Here is a 17,775-nt window from a genome sequence, read left to right on the forward strand (position 1 = left end):
CTTGAGTAAAATCAATGGCTATATCCTTGAATGTTAACAGTACCATTTCCTGGCTTTCAGGGTTCTCAGCATTCTCCCTGTGGTTTGTTTTCAGATTCTGCATTGCATAGAAACCTGGGCTCCAGATCCAGGACAGAAAGCCTACAAAAAGTTTGAAAAAATGGCGGGCTTCAGACACAAAGGGAACAGCCAATTTATCTTTAATTCTAATAGTTATTCAGAGAAAACTCTTCTAAATAAAATAATGACTTAAATTACTTCTTCATATCGAATTAAATTTAAACCACTTGATTTCAAGCTTTAAAATCTAAGTCATAATTATGACAAAGTCAGTTCTCCTGAAGTTATATTAATAATATTAACACATTGTAAAAGAATGGTATTAAATTTTCTTTATAAATCAGAGTAGACAGTAAATACTATCCTTAATGTGGAAAAACAGACATGCAAAAATAATCAGAAAATTTCTTTTTTTATCTAGCAGTGATAAGCAATAACCCCATCAAACATTAAATTTTGTATAAGCTCTCTCAAATTAAAACAATATACTGCTGCCCACAAATAGACCAAAAAATATGGAATGAAAGAAATTACAGAAATAGACTTGACTCAAATGTGGCATTACTATGGAATAAAATCGCTATCAATTCATTGGGAAAAATATGGACTTTTTAATTAGTGCGACTGGAACAAATTGTTAAGACATCTGGAAAAAAATTGAGATTATTATTCCATATTAAACAAAAAAATAAACCCAAATGGATAAAGAATGTAAAAAACAATAACAAATAAGCAAAAACAGAAATCATATTAAAGTAAAGCATGGGTACATATATTACTCTGAGCATAGGAAATAACACTCCATTTCTCAAAATACAGATATAATAAAAGAATATTAATAGTTTGACAACATTAAAAGATTTCTTATGGGTAAAAAATTCATTCTGATCCAAAAGCAAAGTCACAAGACAACTGTCAAACTGGGGGAAATATTTACAACATTCATCACAGGTAAAAGACTAATAACCATATATATACAGGTATTTTTAAATCTAAGAATTTAAAAGACTAAATTTCCAATAGAAATCAGGGCAACAGAGAACATAAAAAAACTACAATGAAAACAAAATTTAAAAAGACATAAACATATGAAATAATGTTTACTCTTAAGTAAGTTTAATTAAAGCAATGGATCTGACATTATTCACAGTATTCATATACATATTCATGACATACCATTTTTTTTTTCATATTTATGCACTGCTAGGTATCCATCTCAGGTTATCTAGCATCTATGCTAGGAAAGTGCACTACACTGAGCCACATCCCTGCCCCATTTCTAATTTTTGAATTAGCAACATTTTGAAATTATAAATAGATGCATGAGGAGGCAATGAGGAAAGAAGTATCCCCACACACTGATAAATAGCTATTATTAATTGAGTATTTATTATGTGGTAGTGCTTTACATACTCAATTTCATTTAGAATTTACCATAACTAGTAGGGTTTCTTATCATCTTCTGGTTTAAATATTTAGAAACCAAAGCTTAGAATATTTAAATTACTATCCAAAGGTCACACAGGTGGTATTTGAGTAAGAATAACTTGAATGACTCTGTAGTCCAAATTCTATAAATCATAAACTTGTTTAAAAAATGTCCAGGGCTCACATTGAGAAAAGAGAAGGATCTCCTGAAGAGGGGGAACTTAAGAATAAAAAGAATTATTTGTTGTCTCTTGATAAGGGAGGTTTCTTCTACCTAGTCACACTTAAGTTTCCCACCCATCCTTCTTTCCTATGTATAAAAGCCTGGCCAAAACGAGATAAAAAAAATTAACACATTTATATGGCAACAGTTATTTATCCAAAAGAATTAACAGAAGAAGAACCAATTAAAACTGTGTCTGGCTTGACAGTGGTACATATGTGCAAGCCCAGCGGCTGGGGAGGCTGAGGCAGGAGGCACACAGATTTTGAATTTAGCAATTTAGTGAGACCCTGAACAACTCATCGAAACCCTGTCTCTAAATAAAATATGAAAAAGGGCTGGGAATGTGGCTCAGTGGTTAAGCGCTCCTAGGTTTAATCCTCGCACCCCCTCACCACCCCCCCCAAAAAAAGTGAAAAGAAACACTTGGGAGTGCCTCCTAATCAAAAGGAGGCACAAAATCTTTGTTTGGGATTACTAAGCCTGGGGCTGATGTTTGCCATCTTCCCCAGTGTAGAGAAATGAAATGTTCCTTTTAATTGGGAAGAAAAAGGCCAACACAGAACTGAGAAATAGAAATAATCTGATTGCTCAAGTCTTTTATGTTCCTCATTCCAACACTGTCAAAGCACTTCTTCCCTAATCTATTTTTTTAACGTTATTTCAGGAAGAAAAATTGCAACTAATTTAATTTGTTTTTACATAGAACCACAAAAGGCATGTTAGTAAAACTTTTTGATAAGAGAAAGACTAATCATAAATCACTTTAAAAGTGATTAGCATGGCATTGAGGTATACACTGAACAGAAGGGAGAGGGATTGGAGGCAGCACCCTAGAGAATTGATCTAGTGCAAAGCTAGATCTGGTGAGTGATGTCAATATCTAAAATGGATTGATGGAAGAGCTGTCAGGATAAGTAAGTAAAAACACTACCAAAGAGGTAACCACAAGGAGATGAGTTTGAGTTCAGCTCAGGATGGGAGCTTTTACTCTGAACCAGTAACTGCTAAAGTTAGGCATAGCTGGCTTCAATAAGAGATGGTTGAGAGTGTAAATAGAAAATGAAGAACATATCATAGACCCTAACCTTGTAATACTTGTCAGGAACAGAAAAAGCAACTGAATAAAAAAGACTAAGGAATATAAAAGAAGTAAAGGAAAAATAATAGGAAAAAATGGAGTTTTTCATGTCAGTTTCATTTTGTTTTTGGATGAAGTGTGACTTCAGGTTCATGTACCTGATTGGATTTTATTTGGATTCTACCACATTTTCTGAGACCAAACAGCCAAGTTATGGATTTAGCTTTCACATTTGTACTCCTGTTGTACCCTGAAAATTTCAGCTCAGGACACTATTTTCCATCTTAAACATTTCTAGCACATTGTGCCAGGCTTTTTGTGATTTATTAGTTGTTCAAAACATTACATAGCTCTTTTACATATCATATTTCATACTTTTGATTCAAGTGGGTTATGAACTCCCATTTTTATCCTGTATACAGATTGCACAATCACATCGGATACACATCCACGTTTTTACATAGTGTCATACTAGTGTCTGTTGTATTCTGCTGCCTTTCCTATCCTCTACTATCCCCCCTCCCCTCCCCTCCCCTCCCATCTTCTCTCTCTACCCCATCTACTGTATTTCATTACTCTCCCTTGTTTTTTTCCCCTTTCCCTCTTCCTCTTATATGTAATTTTGTATAATGATGGGGGGTCTCCTTCCATTTCCATGCAATTTCCCTTCTCTCTCCCTTTCCCTCCCACCTCTCGTCCCTGTTTAATGTTAATCTTCTTCTCATGCTCTTCCTCCCTGCTCTGTTCTTAGTTGCTCTCCTTATATCAAAGAAGACATTTGGCATTTGTTTTTTAGGGCTTGGCTAGCTTCACTTAGCATAATCTGCTCTAGTGCCATCCATTTCCCTGCAAATGCCATGATTTTGTCATTTTTTAGTGTTGAGTAATACTCCATTGTGTATAAGTGCCACATTTTTTTTTATCCATTCATCTACTGAAGGGCATCTAGGTTGGTTCAGTCTAGCTATTGTGAATTATGCTGCTATGAACATCGATGTAGCAGTACCCCTATAGTACACTCTTTTAAGGTCTTTAGGGAATAGTCCGAGAAGGGGAATAGCTGGGTCAAATGGTGGTTCCATTCCCAGCTTTCCAAGGAATCTCCATACTGCTTTCCAAATTGGCAGTGCCAATTTACAGTCCCACCAGCAATGTACAAGTGTACCCTTTTCCCCACATCCTCGCCAGCACTTCTTGTTGTTTGACTTCATAATGGCTGCCAATCTTACTGGAGTGAGATGGTATCTTAGAGTGGTTTTAATTTGCATTTCTCTGATTGCTAGAGATGGTGAGCATTTTTTCATGTACTTGTTGATTGTTTGTATGTCCTCCTCTGAGAAGTGTCTGTTCAGTTCCTTGGCCCATTTGTTGATTGGGTTATTTGTTTTCTTATTGTTTAATTTTTTGAGTTCTTTGTATACTCTGAATATTAGGACTCTATCTGAAGTGTGAGGAGTAAAAATTTGTTCCCAGGATGTAGGCTCCCTATTTACCTCTCTTATTGTTTCTCTTGCTGAGAAAAAACTTTTTAGTTTGAGAAAGTACCATTTGTTGATTCTTGTTTTTAACTCTTATGCTATGGGTGTCCTATTAAGGAATTTGCGTCTATCAGACGCAGAGTCTCTGTTTTGATATCAAGCTCCTTGATCCATTTTGAGTTAACTTTTGTGCAATGGTGAGAGAAAGGGATTCAGATTCATTTTGTTGCATATGAATTTCCAGTTTTCCCAGCACCATTTGTTGAAGATGCTATCCTTCCTCCATTGCATGCTTTTAGCTCCTTTGTAAAATATAAGATAGTTGATTTATGTTCTTAATATGGCACATTAAATTAGTAGGTATTATTGTATTATGTTTTACTTTATCATGAATGATTTATCACCTAAAGCTAGATATGTTTCAGGAAAAAAATGTACTTAAAATATGTTGAGAAAAAAATAATAAAATTAATATGAGTGCTGTTTATAATGTAATTCATTATAAACAGTAAAAAAAAATCAGGCAATTGAGCATTGCTCTGTAAAAATTTCAGACAAGTTGGCCTGTTGCTGATTAAGGAATTATGTTTAAAAGTCTTCTTCTTCATTCAATGTCTGCATGATTTCAATGCAAACAAAGAAGATATATCTGTTTTTGTTTTTAAGTGGGAATGCCTCTAAATATGGATTACTTAATAAGAGCTGAAAAAAACAATCACACAACAGATGGAAGAATTTTATGGATCACTCTCTAGTGCTTAGGATTCAAGGAAAAGTAGTCAGAGCCAGACTACAGCAGAAATTACTCAAAATTGCAAATGCTGCCTGAAAAGTTTGTAATAACATTTTGTGAATGTATGCCTCAAAAGGGAAAAGCAGAAATTTAACATAGCAGATTTATCCTTTATTCTCACTGAACTTTCCATCTCTTCATTTTAAAACTGAAGACATTGCTTTAATATAAAGTGCAATACTTTCAAATATCACTGGCATAAACACCATCTCACATCAAGTTTTCCTTCATTTTCCAGATATAGATTGTTCTCTAAAGAAAACATTTAAATATCCCTTCATATTTTATATCTAAATTATGTTTCTTTTAAAAATATAGAAAACTAACCAATAGTTCTGCTTTCATGAAGATGAGTTAGAATTAACTATTACCTGTTTCTTCTGCTAGTACAACTAACATCTTTGGACAGTACATAAAAATCAAATGAAATCAAACCAAACAAACACTATTCTGAAAGGTGGAGAGAAGGTCAAGTGGCTAGCTATCTTAAATTCAAGAAATTATTAAAGGCAAGAGGTTGCCAGTTGCAGTGGCATAAGCCTGTCATTCCAGCTGCACAGAAGACTGAGGATGAAGGATCCGTTGTTAAGTTAGCTTTAGCAACTTAGTGGGAACCTGTCTCTAAAGAAAGTCTTTTAAAAAGCATAAAGAAGGTCTAGAAATGTTGGTTGCTTGCTTACTATTTAAGTGCCCCTGAGTTCAATCCCCATTACCAAAAACAAGGCAGGTGTTGAATTCTTGGGTTTTCTTTTTATGTCATGTATCTCAGACATGAAATTGTTACACTCTGATTTTAATCAATACAGGTTATTGGTTATAGATTAGAAATTATATATTAATAAAATATTAATTACTAAAATAATAGGATTAGAAAATAAGTGTTACAGAATTAGTAATGTTAAGTTACTCCAGTCTGCCATAGTTAAAAGATAAAAAGTAACAATACAACAATATAATCACTGTAAGACATAGAATCTAAGTTGCTAACAATAAGATATAGAAAATATAGCGTGATAAATGTAAGCTTAGAGGTCTAATATAGTTACACATATTTACAGCTATTTACAGATAAATATAGAGATGGATGTAGTGTTATTTTAAAATTGTTTTTGTGTAGACCTATACAAATGAGGATGTAGATCTAAACAAATGAGGATATAGGCCCCCATAAATGAGTATACGTTTTTCTCTTTTCTCTTTTTGCTCTGCTAACTGCATTTTCAGCCCTTGTATTTTGCTTGCTTGAAATTTGCAAAATTCCATAGGGAAGTCCCCAGGGTATGATTTTCTTTGCTATTTTCTTCCTGAAATACTTTGGTCACAAACAACTCAGGGCTGCTGTTCTTTCAGAGAGCACTTGGTCTCTGACGAAAGTAGTCCCTGGCCAGGTAAAATTGACAAAATACAAAGTTTTGATTTGTTTCTAATTCAGAATTAGTGTGTTTTCTGAGTGGTCTCCCCATAACAAAATAATGGCCTAAAAAATAACTTAAAACATTAACAGAGACAGACAAAATTAAAAAAGGAAAAAAGAAAAAAAAAAGAAAAATGGCAAATGCTTCTTCTTTCTCTATACCCAAATGTTCAGGAAAGAGGCAACCTCGCAAAACAGAACACTTTAGGCAATAATCTTGCTACTACAGTGAAAAGTCACAAGAGTGGCTCTATTTTCACCCATAGCAGCAAAGACTGAGTACAGAGCCCATACTTCTTTAAAAAAAATCAGTTGTAAATGAAACATTTTATTTATTTATTTATTTGTGGTGCTCAGGATTGAACTCAGGGCCTCACACATGCCAGGCAAGGGCTGTACTACTGAGCCACAGCTCCAGCCCCAGAGCCCATACTTCTACCCACACCAAACTGTAATGAAGCAATCAATACCCTCTCCTGTTGGGGTGGTATATCAGAAGAGTCCAAAAAAGAGCTAGACCTTACCAAAAGCAGAAAAGTTTCTCTGTTTCCTTCTAAAACCACCTTCAAATCAAAAGATAATTAAGTGGGGAATTCATATTTCTATCCTCCACCACAGCAACCATTATAGTAAGCAGGAAGTCCTCAGGATTGTGTCAAGGATCATGCCACAGGTTTGTTGTTTTTACTGTTTTCCTGTTTTTGTTTTGTCCCTCTAATGCACATAAAAGTTGTTGGATGGATGTACTTGGGTATGCTGTCTATAAGAAACTCAAGTGAATATATATTATTTACAGTTGAAAAAATGATGGAGAAGATATGTCTTTAAAACATTCATGAGAAGGCAGAAGTGGCTATATTAACATAAGCTAAAGTACATTTCAGACAAAAAGTATGATGAGTAACCAAAAGAGAGAGATATATAATAATAAGTGGTTAAATCCAACAAAACAATATAAGTATTCTAAAAGTGAGCAGAAATGAACAGGTATAAAACATATAAAAGTAAAACTGATAGATTTTTAAGGACAAAAATAGACAAATAACCAATTACTTTTGAAGATTTCAATACCTTTCTCTCAGCAATAGAATGAACATATGGTAAGAAAATGAACCAGTCTAGAGAATTAATCATGAACACCTGCATCATTCTGCAGTCATGTATAACAAAATAGCATAAATGAATAAATTTAAAAATGAATACCTTCAAATAACAGATCTATGTAACACTTAAATTACATACCACTTAAAACCAAAGTAAATATTCTTCTATAAACAACTGTTTTCAAGCAGTTGATGGTTCATACCAAACTCAAATAGTAGTTCTTCCACCACACACAACCTCCAACACTATCAAAATCTCCAACCAGAATTATATATTTCTTAGAACTTGTAAACACTTTAAAACATCGGCATTACTTAAAGTCTAAAATTCAAACTATGGGTCATTTTTGGTGTTAAGCATTGAAAAAGCGTAATGCCACGAATCACCCATTATAGTATCATGTAGAATAGTTTCATTGTGTAAAAAAATTATCTTAGCTCTGCCTTTTCATCTCTGCTTCTTCCCTAACTTCTGGCAACCACTGATTATTTTACTTTGGCCACAGTTTTGTTTTTCCCATATTATCATAATGGGAATTAAGTACTACATAATCTTTTCAAATGGATTCCTTCCCTCACTTACATGCATTTGAGACCCTCCCTTTCTTTTCATGTTTTAGTAGCTTATTCATTTAATGGTGAAAAATCTTTGATTATCTTGACACGTGAAAGTTTACTTTTCCATTTATCTACTTCAGAACACTTTGGCTGCTGCCATGTTTTATACCTGTAAATAAAGCTGCTATAAACACCCAGGTTTTTTTGATTTTATGTGGACACAAGTCTTCAAATTCTTTGAGAAAATACCAAGGAAGGTTATTGCTAAAGTACATGATGAGGATGTTTAGTTTTAGAAAATATTGCCAAACTCTCTTACAATGTGGCTGTACACATAATATGTATATTTAATTATATGCATAATCACCAATATTATTGCTATTATTTTGAACATTACTTTTTAGATCAGTTAAAAATGAATAAGATTTTTATCTTATCTCCCTACTCTTTTCCTAATACTTCTTCATGTAGATACAAGTTTCTGATTTATATTATTTTCTCTCAGAAGAACTTCTTTTTAATATTATTTGTAAGTCAGATCTACTGGCAACAAATTTAACGTTTTTTGAGGAAGTCTTGATTTCTCTTATTTTTGAAAAATAATTTTACAGGGTAAACTAGTATAGGTTTTGTTCTACACTTTAACATTTTATTTTATTCCTATATGGAGGAGAATTCCTGAGGAGAATTCAGATGTGGCTTTTATTGGTCTTTATTTAGTGCAGTACATTTATACATAATAGGATTATTTTGAAATTTTCATAAATGCATGTAACATAGTTTTCTCCATTTCAATCCCCAGTATTGTCTATTGACTTTACTCCTTCCTCCTCCAAACCCCCTTAGTCTACTATATTTGTTCCTTTCTATTTATCTACTTATTTCCTTAAATGAGGCATTGTAGTATATTTAAAATCATAACGTGTTGTGCTATATTCATACATATACCTAGCATAATTTGGTCAACTTCATTCCCTAGTTCTTCTCCTCCCCATTTCCTCTGCCTTCATCTTTGATTAATTGCATAAAAACTTAGTGGAGAATTGCATCAACAGACTAGACCAATCTTAACATTATGAGGAATCAAGGATAATATAGGTGCATTGGAATACTTAGACAGAAATAAAGGGGAGGAAACAATGAATAGAATATATAGAGCTCTGGAACAACATTAAAATGTCAAACTTGAAACTGAAAGGCATTGAGGAAGGAGAGGAGAAACACACTAATGGCATAGCAAAATTATTCAGTAATATAATAGCAGAAAATGAGCTTAATTTGGGAATACTGTAAGGTTGAATAGTATGTGACTTGGCTCTGCTGTAATAGTAAATAGGGTTCAGTGTCTTCTTTCAAAATGGTTCCAATGTTGAGAAGAGTAGAGGATACAAAGAGTAGAGTATCAATACCTGAATATTCACCCAACCCAAGGCACTTGAAAGAAGCTCACAAAATTGTTCCTTGCTAAAAGAAGTGATAATCATCCCAATAGCTGGGTAGACATACAAGCAGTATGAAAAACAAGGGAACAAACCACCTCAAACAGCCTACAACACACAGCAACTGACCACATTGACACTATAGTGAAGGAAATGTCAGAAAAAGACTTCAGAAAATTTATAGTTAAAATGGTCAACGAGCCAAAGAAGATTTAAAAAATAAAATTAAAAATATTGGATTAAGAAGATCATTCCTATAAAGAGGTAGAGGTTCTGAAAAAGAATAAAATGAAAATCCTGGAGATGAAATACTTAATAAAACAAATTAATAATTCAATACAAAATATACACCAATAGAGTAGATCTTCAGGCCTTGTAGACAAAGCATATAATCTTGAAAATAATAAACTTAAAATACAAGATCTTAAAAAATCATGACCAGGATGTTCAATAGCAATCTGGGTAAATATCAAGAGACCAAATTTAAAGAATCACTGGAGTAAAGTAAAGCTCTGAAATACAAACTGAAGGACTGCACAATCTTTTTCAATTAAATGATAACTGTAAAATATTCCAGATCTTGGGCTGGGGATGTGGCTCAGGTGGTGGCGCGCTCGCCTGGCATGCGTGCGGCCCGGGTTCGATCCTCGGCGCCACATACAAACAGGGATGTTGTGTCCGCCGAAAACTAAAAAATAAATATTGGAAATTCTCTCTCTCTCTCTCTCTCCCTCTCTCACTCTCTCTTTAAAAAAAAAAAATATTCCAGATCTTAGGAATGAGATGGAAATTCAAGTCTAAGATTATATATATATAATATATAATATATATATAAAACTCCAAATAGAACCACAGAAGATCTTCTCCCAGACATATTTTGAAGTAAATGCCTAGTTATGGAACAAGGATAGACTTTTTTAAAGCTGTTAGAGAAAAATGGAAAGTCACATTTAGAGGTAAACTAAGTCAGGTTTCAAATCATTCCTCAACCCAGATCTTAAAACCCTAGATGGCTTGTCATGATAAATACCAAGGCCCAAAAGAAAACAGGCACAAACCTATTTTAGTATAGTCAGCAAAATTTTCAGAATATTGAAAATGAAATGAAAAAAAATTTCATAAGTAGAAACTGAAAAAAATCAAAACCAATTAACCTATACAACAAAACATATCCAATGAAGTATTTCATGCAGATATATAAAAAATGAAAGTGGAAACCAGCAGAAAGATAAATTGTGTTAGAAAAATACTCAATTAAATGAGAATAAAGTCTGAATCACTAGAAAAAAATTGTAGGAAATAAAAATCATCTTTCTATAGTAACATTTAGTATAAATAGCCTAAATTCTTTCATCAAAAGATACAAATTAAAAAACAAGACCCAACCATATATTGTTTGCAAGAGGTTTACCTCAAAAATACAATGACATAATGAATTTTTAAAAATGGGGGAAAACATACCTTACAAACAGAAACCAATTTCAGACAAAGTAGATTTCAAACCAAAATTAATCAGAAGAGACAGAGAGGATCATATCAAACTGGTTATGGAAAGCATCTAACAAGAAGATACAATGCTTGTAAATATTTATGCCCCAAACAATGCTGCATACTAAAAACAAAATCTTCTCATCAGAAAGAATCAAATAGACCACAGTAAAAAAAAAAAAATGTTGGGTGAGTTCAACATACATCTCTCACCACTATATAGGCCATCAACCATAAAATATGTAAAACCTCTTCAGAACTAAAAAGTGCTATTAATTAAATGGATCTCACAGACATCTACAGAATATTTCATCCATTGACAACTGAATTCATTTTTATCTCTGTGGCATATGGGACATTCTCTAAAACAGATCATATTTTAGTGCACAAAGCAAATTTCAGCAAACACAAAAAATAGAGATAATTCATTGCATCTTATAAAGAAAAAAATAAAATAATAACTATAAAATTATAAATTAATGACAAGATAAAAAGCAGAAACTCTCTAACACGTTAGTATTAAATAATATAAATTTTAATGAGAAATGAATCAAAGAAGAGTGTATGTAGGGGAGAAATAAAAAAAATTCTTAGAAACAAGAGTGTTAAAGTTTATATATGAGGTGTTCTCCAAAGGCTCAGGTGTGAGACAATGCAAGAAAATTTAGAAATGAGAACCTGCGAGTTCAAGACCAGGCTGGGCCGCCTAGCAGGACCCGGTCCAGAAAAGAAAAAGTAAGTCGGAGTAATAAATGAATGGGTTCTTCCCACAGCCATCTCCCCAGCAGCTTTGGGGTGCTTGGACTATCCCAGGACACCGGGTGTCAGAAGCTTGTAGTTAGCATGAGCAATGAGAAGCGGAAATAAAGCCAGGTGGGGGTACCCAGGAGGGAAAAGGCTTCCTCAGACCACTGTGCACATGTGTCATTGCTTGGCCTGTGTTTACTAACCCGGACAATGGCTGGAACTTGGTCCACTGATTCCAGATAAGTCAGAGAACAAGCATCATGGGAAGAAATAGATAGAAAATGCTGTTAACACTGAGGTGACTGTTGTTTCAAAGTCAGAAGGTGTTCTTAACAATACAGAATATATTAATTTCCTTCCCAAATCAACTTTTATTCATATATATATATATTGGAGTAAGTTTCTTTAAAATTTTTGATAATTTGTTCCTGAAAACCTACATTGTTTTTTATTTAAACTGTCTTAATTCTGTTTTTGTGTTGACTTAGACATGGAGAAGAATTCACAAACTGTGTTCTGAGGATCTGAGACAGAGTAGTAATGGGAACATATATGTAGACAGCACACACTCTGTTTTTATATATTTTTATATAAACATTATCCTATCCTTAAACTAGTGTGTAATGTTGTCTTCTGAAGAACATTTGTCCTTTTCAGTTGTCAGATGTTACTAAGTTGAAAATGCAGCTCTCATTAAAAATTAAAAGTAATCCTTGAGCAGGAAGAGTACAAAGTCTATCTTTTTCAAAATTATAGTGGAGCTGTAGTGTCTTGTAGATAGGAAGACACCTGACATGCCGAGGATCTATGGGTATTCTTTCAAGGAGCTGGGACGGGTGCCTTTGATAGAGTGACCAAGGGCAAGAAAGCAATTTAAATCTCTAAACCAAAAAAAAAAAAAAAAAGTATATCTAAATTTAAGTCCTTAAGGGTTTGAGGATATGGCTCAGTGGAAGAACACTTTCCTAGCATGTGCAAATTTTATCCTCAGTGCCACAAAAGGCAATAATAAAGATACATTGAATCTTTTAGTAAAACACCACCTAAAATACAGTGAAGTATGGCATCTGTTAGCTGGTTCCATTTGTGACTTAATTCCCTTGGAGTATCAGCACCAAAAACCAAAAAGAGCATTTTTACTTTTATACATGATTCACTATTTTGATTTTGAGATTTTTCTTTAGAAATTTTATATCAAAAACAGAAATCTGTTTTGTGTTGTTGAGCACTTTGAACAAGTAAGTCACCTGTGTCTGCCAGTTTGTGTTCTGTCCCTGTGGGTTTTGTTTGTTTTGTGGAACCCAGGGCCTCATCCATGCTAGGCAAGCTGTCACCCAGATCCTAAGGTTCTCATGAATTTCCAAATCTCCCCATACCCAGTGGGCATTAATGAGCAGTGAGGAGAATCCTAGGATTAAACCCCAAGTTCCCCACACCTTGTAAACATCTGACTCTGACACCCCAAAAATGTTTCCCCCTATCCTTTCAAACAGATAAGGCTGCATGTAGGTGGTGAATATCCTCATTTGCATCCGCCTTTCCAAAAGCAGCTTCACCACGGAACCATAGTGGAAACCTGGAGGCCCCTTTTGCTCTCCCAGCCCTTGATGAAGAGCTAGAGTCAGGGTTGCTGAGTTTGCAAGGTGACTGGGTGACCGGTGACTTGTTGTCAGAACACTTAGCAGGTAGCTCTTGCCCTTCCCTTGCTCTTGCAGCCAGTGCTGTGTTCTTGCTTCCTCAACAATGACCAGCTTTCAGAGGAGGAGGTGGTGAGCTTCATAAGAAAGTGGGACACAGAAGTGCTCTCCTACTGGCCAGACCTTCCTGTCAGCACCCTTCTAAGGCCTCTTGGGTTACACAAGGGGTGGAGCCACCACACATTCCTGAGCTAAAACAGCATTTATGACCCAGAGTTTGTGGTTCTGAGCTGGAACCTGAAACCTTTCTGTGGAGCTGTTATCCAGTAATTTCAGAACATCATGCGCTGTATCCCTGGAATTCACTTGATTCCCTGAACCAAACATATGTATGTGAGAGACAAGTGCAAAGCCAGAATGCCCAATTTTTCTAATTCCCACTGCAGATCTAGAGATGCCTTTTGGTTTTGGCTACATCCATCTGACAAGGCAGCTGGTTCATAAATACTCTCTGGCCATGGGAATGGACTCCAATTTACTAATCCCTGTTGCCCACACTCTGGGGACCCAGCCTAAAGCCAGGAAGGCAGGCCTCATTAGGGCCAGCTTCCATGTGGGCTCACAGGTCCTATTCACCCCACCTCTTCTGCCCTCTAAGGAGAGAAGATGTGTTGCAGATGGGCTTAGGTCAGTGCAGACTAGTGCTGAAGAAATGGGGCGCATTTAGAAAAACCTGAGTGCCATAGTAGGATTTGGAGTGTGGGATGTGGCGCTGGGTTCCAATCCTGAACATCATTAAATACTCAGAAGTTCTGATTTTCCTCGGATTTTTCAACACCTCCCATTTCACTCTCCTGGTTTTTGAAAAAATGTACTTATGACATCTGTTGAAGATTATGCATATTTCAAGATTTCTTTATCTAAGGACAGCAGAGTTTTAAGGCCTCTATTACACTGTGTTCCTAAATGCTTCCCCCAACTTAATATTATCTTGTATATATGTTCTAATTTTTATTTTTAAAACAGCTTTTGTGTACATTAATCCACTTGAACCTTACATCAAACCTAGGATAATGATTCTTAGGCATTTTAGTCTCTAGATTCTGCTCTCTTTTTAATATCTATTTATAAGTCTTGTTGATAGACTCTGCCACTGTGCTCCTCTGTACATTTTGTTTTCACATGCAATCTCCCCACCCCCATACTGTGGATTGAACTCAAGTCGGCCTTTTTTATTTGAGACACCCTTGCCAAGTTGCTGAGGCTGGCCTTGAACTTGCTATCCTCCTGCCTCAGCCTCCCGGGTAGCTGTGATTCTAGATGTGTGCCACCAACCTGACTACATGGAATTTGCATTTTTGTGCTGAATATAGAATCAGCAGCAAGTCCTACAGAAAACTGACTATGTGATATATATATGTATGTACTGCATATATATGTACTGGATGATTTTTGTGCTTGGTAAAATTACAGTGATGATAATTTCAGTGCAGTTAATAAAGCTAACCCTTAATTCTCAAAAAGAAAAAGAGAATTTAGAAATGATAAGGTTATGAGAGTATCAACCTAAACAGTGTATTAGTCCACTTGAATGGATTAAATGAGTGGTAACTATAGGCAGCTAAGGTCTGGCTGGAGGAGGTGGGTCACTTGGAGTGTGCCTTTGGAGTTTGTATTTTGTCCCTGTGAGTGGAGCTCTTTCGTCTTTCTGGTGGCTATGTCTTGAACTGTTTTCCTCTTGCACACGTTTCTGACATGATGCTCTGCCTCATCTCTGGCCCACATAAATGAAGTTGGCCATCTACGGACAAAGGCCTCTGAAACCATGAGCTCCAAATAAACTTTTTCTTCTCTAAAATTGTTCTTGTCAGATCTTTGGGTCACAGTGATTAAAAGCTTATGACAAAAAAAATAGAGATACAATATATTAAAATCTCTGAGACAAAATGAGGGAAGTTCTAAGAGGAAAGTTTTGAGCACTGAGTCCTACCATTTAAAAAATAGATACCAAATAAATAATCTAAGATTATACCTCAAGGCCCTAGAAAAAGAACAAGCTAAAAATTAGTAGAAAACAAAAAATAATTAAAATCAGAGTAGAAATAAAGAAAATTGAGACTAAGAAGTAATAAATATGATGAGTGCAATAAAGAGTTGATTCTTTGAAATGATAAGCAAGAAGGATAAAGTCATAGCCAAACTAATCAAAAGAGAGAGAGAGATGACCCAGATTAACAAAGCTACTAATGCAAAAGGAGATATCACGATAGACACTATGAATCCAGAAGACCACTGGAAACTATTTTGAAAATGTATACTCCATTAAGCTGGAAGATGTCAAAGACAGTGACAAATTCCTAGAGACATATGACCTATCCAAATTGAACCATAAGAATGTAAAACTTAAGTAGACCAATATGAAAGTCATGAAAATGAAACAGCTATTAAGTCTTGGAACAATGGAACATCTATGACCATATGAATCCTTAACTGGGATCCGTCAGACCTTTAAAGAGGAAGTAATGTAATACTCCTCAAATTTAATTCCATGAAATAGGAGAGAACAATACCAATTCATTCTGTGAAGCCCAGTATTATCCTAATAGCAAAACCAGACAAAGGCACATCAAGAAAAGAAAATTTCAGACCAATATCCCTGATGAACATAGATGCAAAAATTCTTACCAAACCACAGTAAAAAAAAATCAAGAAGATAGTGTGTATCCTGATAAAGTGGGTTTCAGTCCAATTATTCAAGGTGTGTTCAAAATATGTCAATAAATAAATGTAATTCAGCACAAAAGAGAGTTAAATAAAAAAATTACATGGTTATCTCAATAGATTCAGAAAAAGTATTAGACAAAATCTACTACCCATTTATGTTTAAAACACCAGAAAAAAAGGATCAAAGGAGGTTCCTCCACACTTTAAAGGACATCTAATTCTCAACAGTGAGAAACTTGACTGCCCCCTTTCATCTTTCATTTATTTGACTTTACAATTCCAATATACCTGAATAATCCTTTTATTTTTAAATACTGCTAGCTTACCAATATTCAACTTAAATAACAGATTGTTAGCATCAACAGACAAATGTAAAAATCATAAATTTTTATTTTCACACTTAATTTTAAAAAATTCTTCATTCCTGACATATCTGCTTCAGTGTATGTCAAACAGTTGGCAGACTATAGAAAGGCAAACTTAGTGTCAGTATGATGGTCATCATGAGAGAAAATTTTACTCACATAGATGAATTTTTTTACATCTATAGACAATTTACACTGTACTAATTAGTCAGAAATATTAATATTTACAGAATTCAAAATTAAAAAGCTATAAAATATTTTCCATGATACTATAAGACAAAATAAAACTTACTACAATAAGGATATTTCTGTATTGGTAGGCATTTAATTAAAATCATTTATTATCTTTTGAGCAATGGGAAAAAATGTGTACTATGAAACACATAACCAAAAGAAAGCTCAAGAAGGTCTAATAATATGAAAGAAAAAGAACCTCAAAACAGAACTATGTGAGGTAGCACATTACCTGTTGAAAAGAACAATTCCGTAAGTCTTAACAATCCTAAATTTGCATGTTCTCCCAAATTTTTTTAAAGTACATGAACACATAAAAGGATAGATCAATAAGCAAAATACTTAAAACCCAATGACAAAGATGAAGATTTCAATAGCACTTGTTTAATAATTAATAGAAAATTTACACAGAAATTCAACAATCCATAGATGATAATCTTTATGAAATAATCAGAGAACTTGAACTAATTGACATTTACAGAACAAAATCCCACCAAAAACAAAAACAGCACTTCTTAAATGCACACAGAATATTCAATAATCTAGACAACAGGCAAAACAAACATCAAAATGTATAACTGTTGATATCATACAAATTTTGTGTTCAGTATCAATGGGGCTTGGGTAAATAGCTCAGTGGTACAGCACTCAGTTGCATACTTAAAGCACTGGGTCCATTCCTGGGCAACATGTACACACACACACACACACACACACACACGAGAAAGAGACAATTAATGTATAACATCCCTAATATTTGGCAAACAGCATAACTCTAAATAATCCAGGAGTCAAAGATACAAATAGAATTTTTAAACACCAGATAGCTGATATAGGTAAATTCTATGGAGTGCATTTATTTAGTGTTGAGAGGACCATGAGTAGCATTAATTGTTTCTATTAGAAAAAAATAGTTTCAAAATAATTATCCAGAGCATTCACATTGAAAAAAAGAAAAAAAAAATCAATCTATGTCAAATTATAATAAATATTAAACTCAGAA

Source organism: Callospermophilus lateralis, chromosome 18 (assembly GCF_048772815.1).
Source record: "Callospermophilus lateralis isolate mCalLat2 chromosome 18, mCalLat2.hap1, whole genome shotgun sequence".
In the NCBI taxonomy this organism is placed as follows: domain Eukaryota; kingdom Metazoa; phylum Chordata; class Mammalia; order Rodentia; family Sciuridae; genus Callospermophilus; species Callospermophilus lateralis.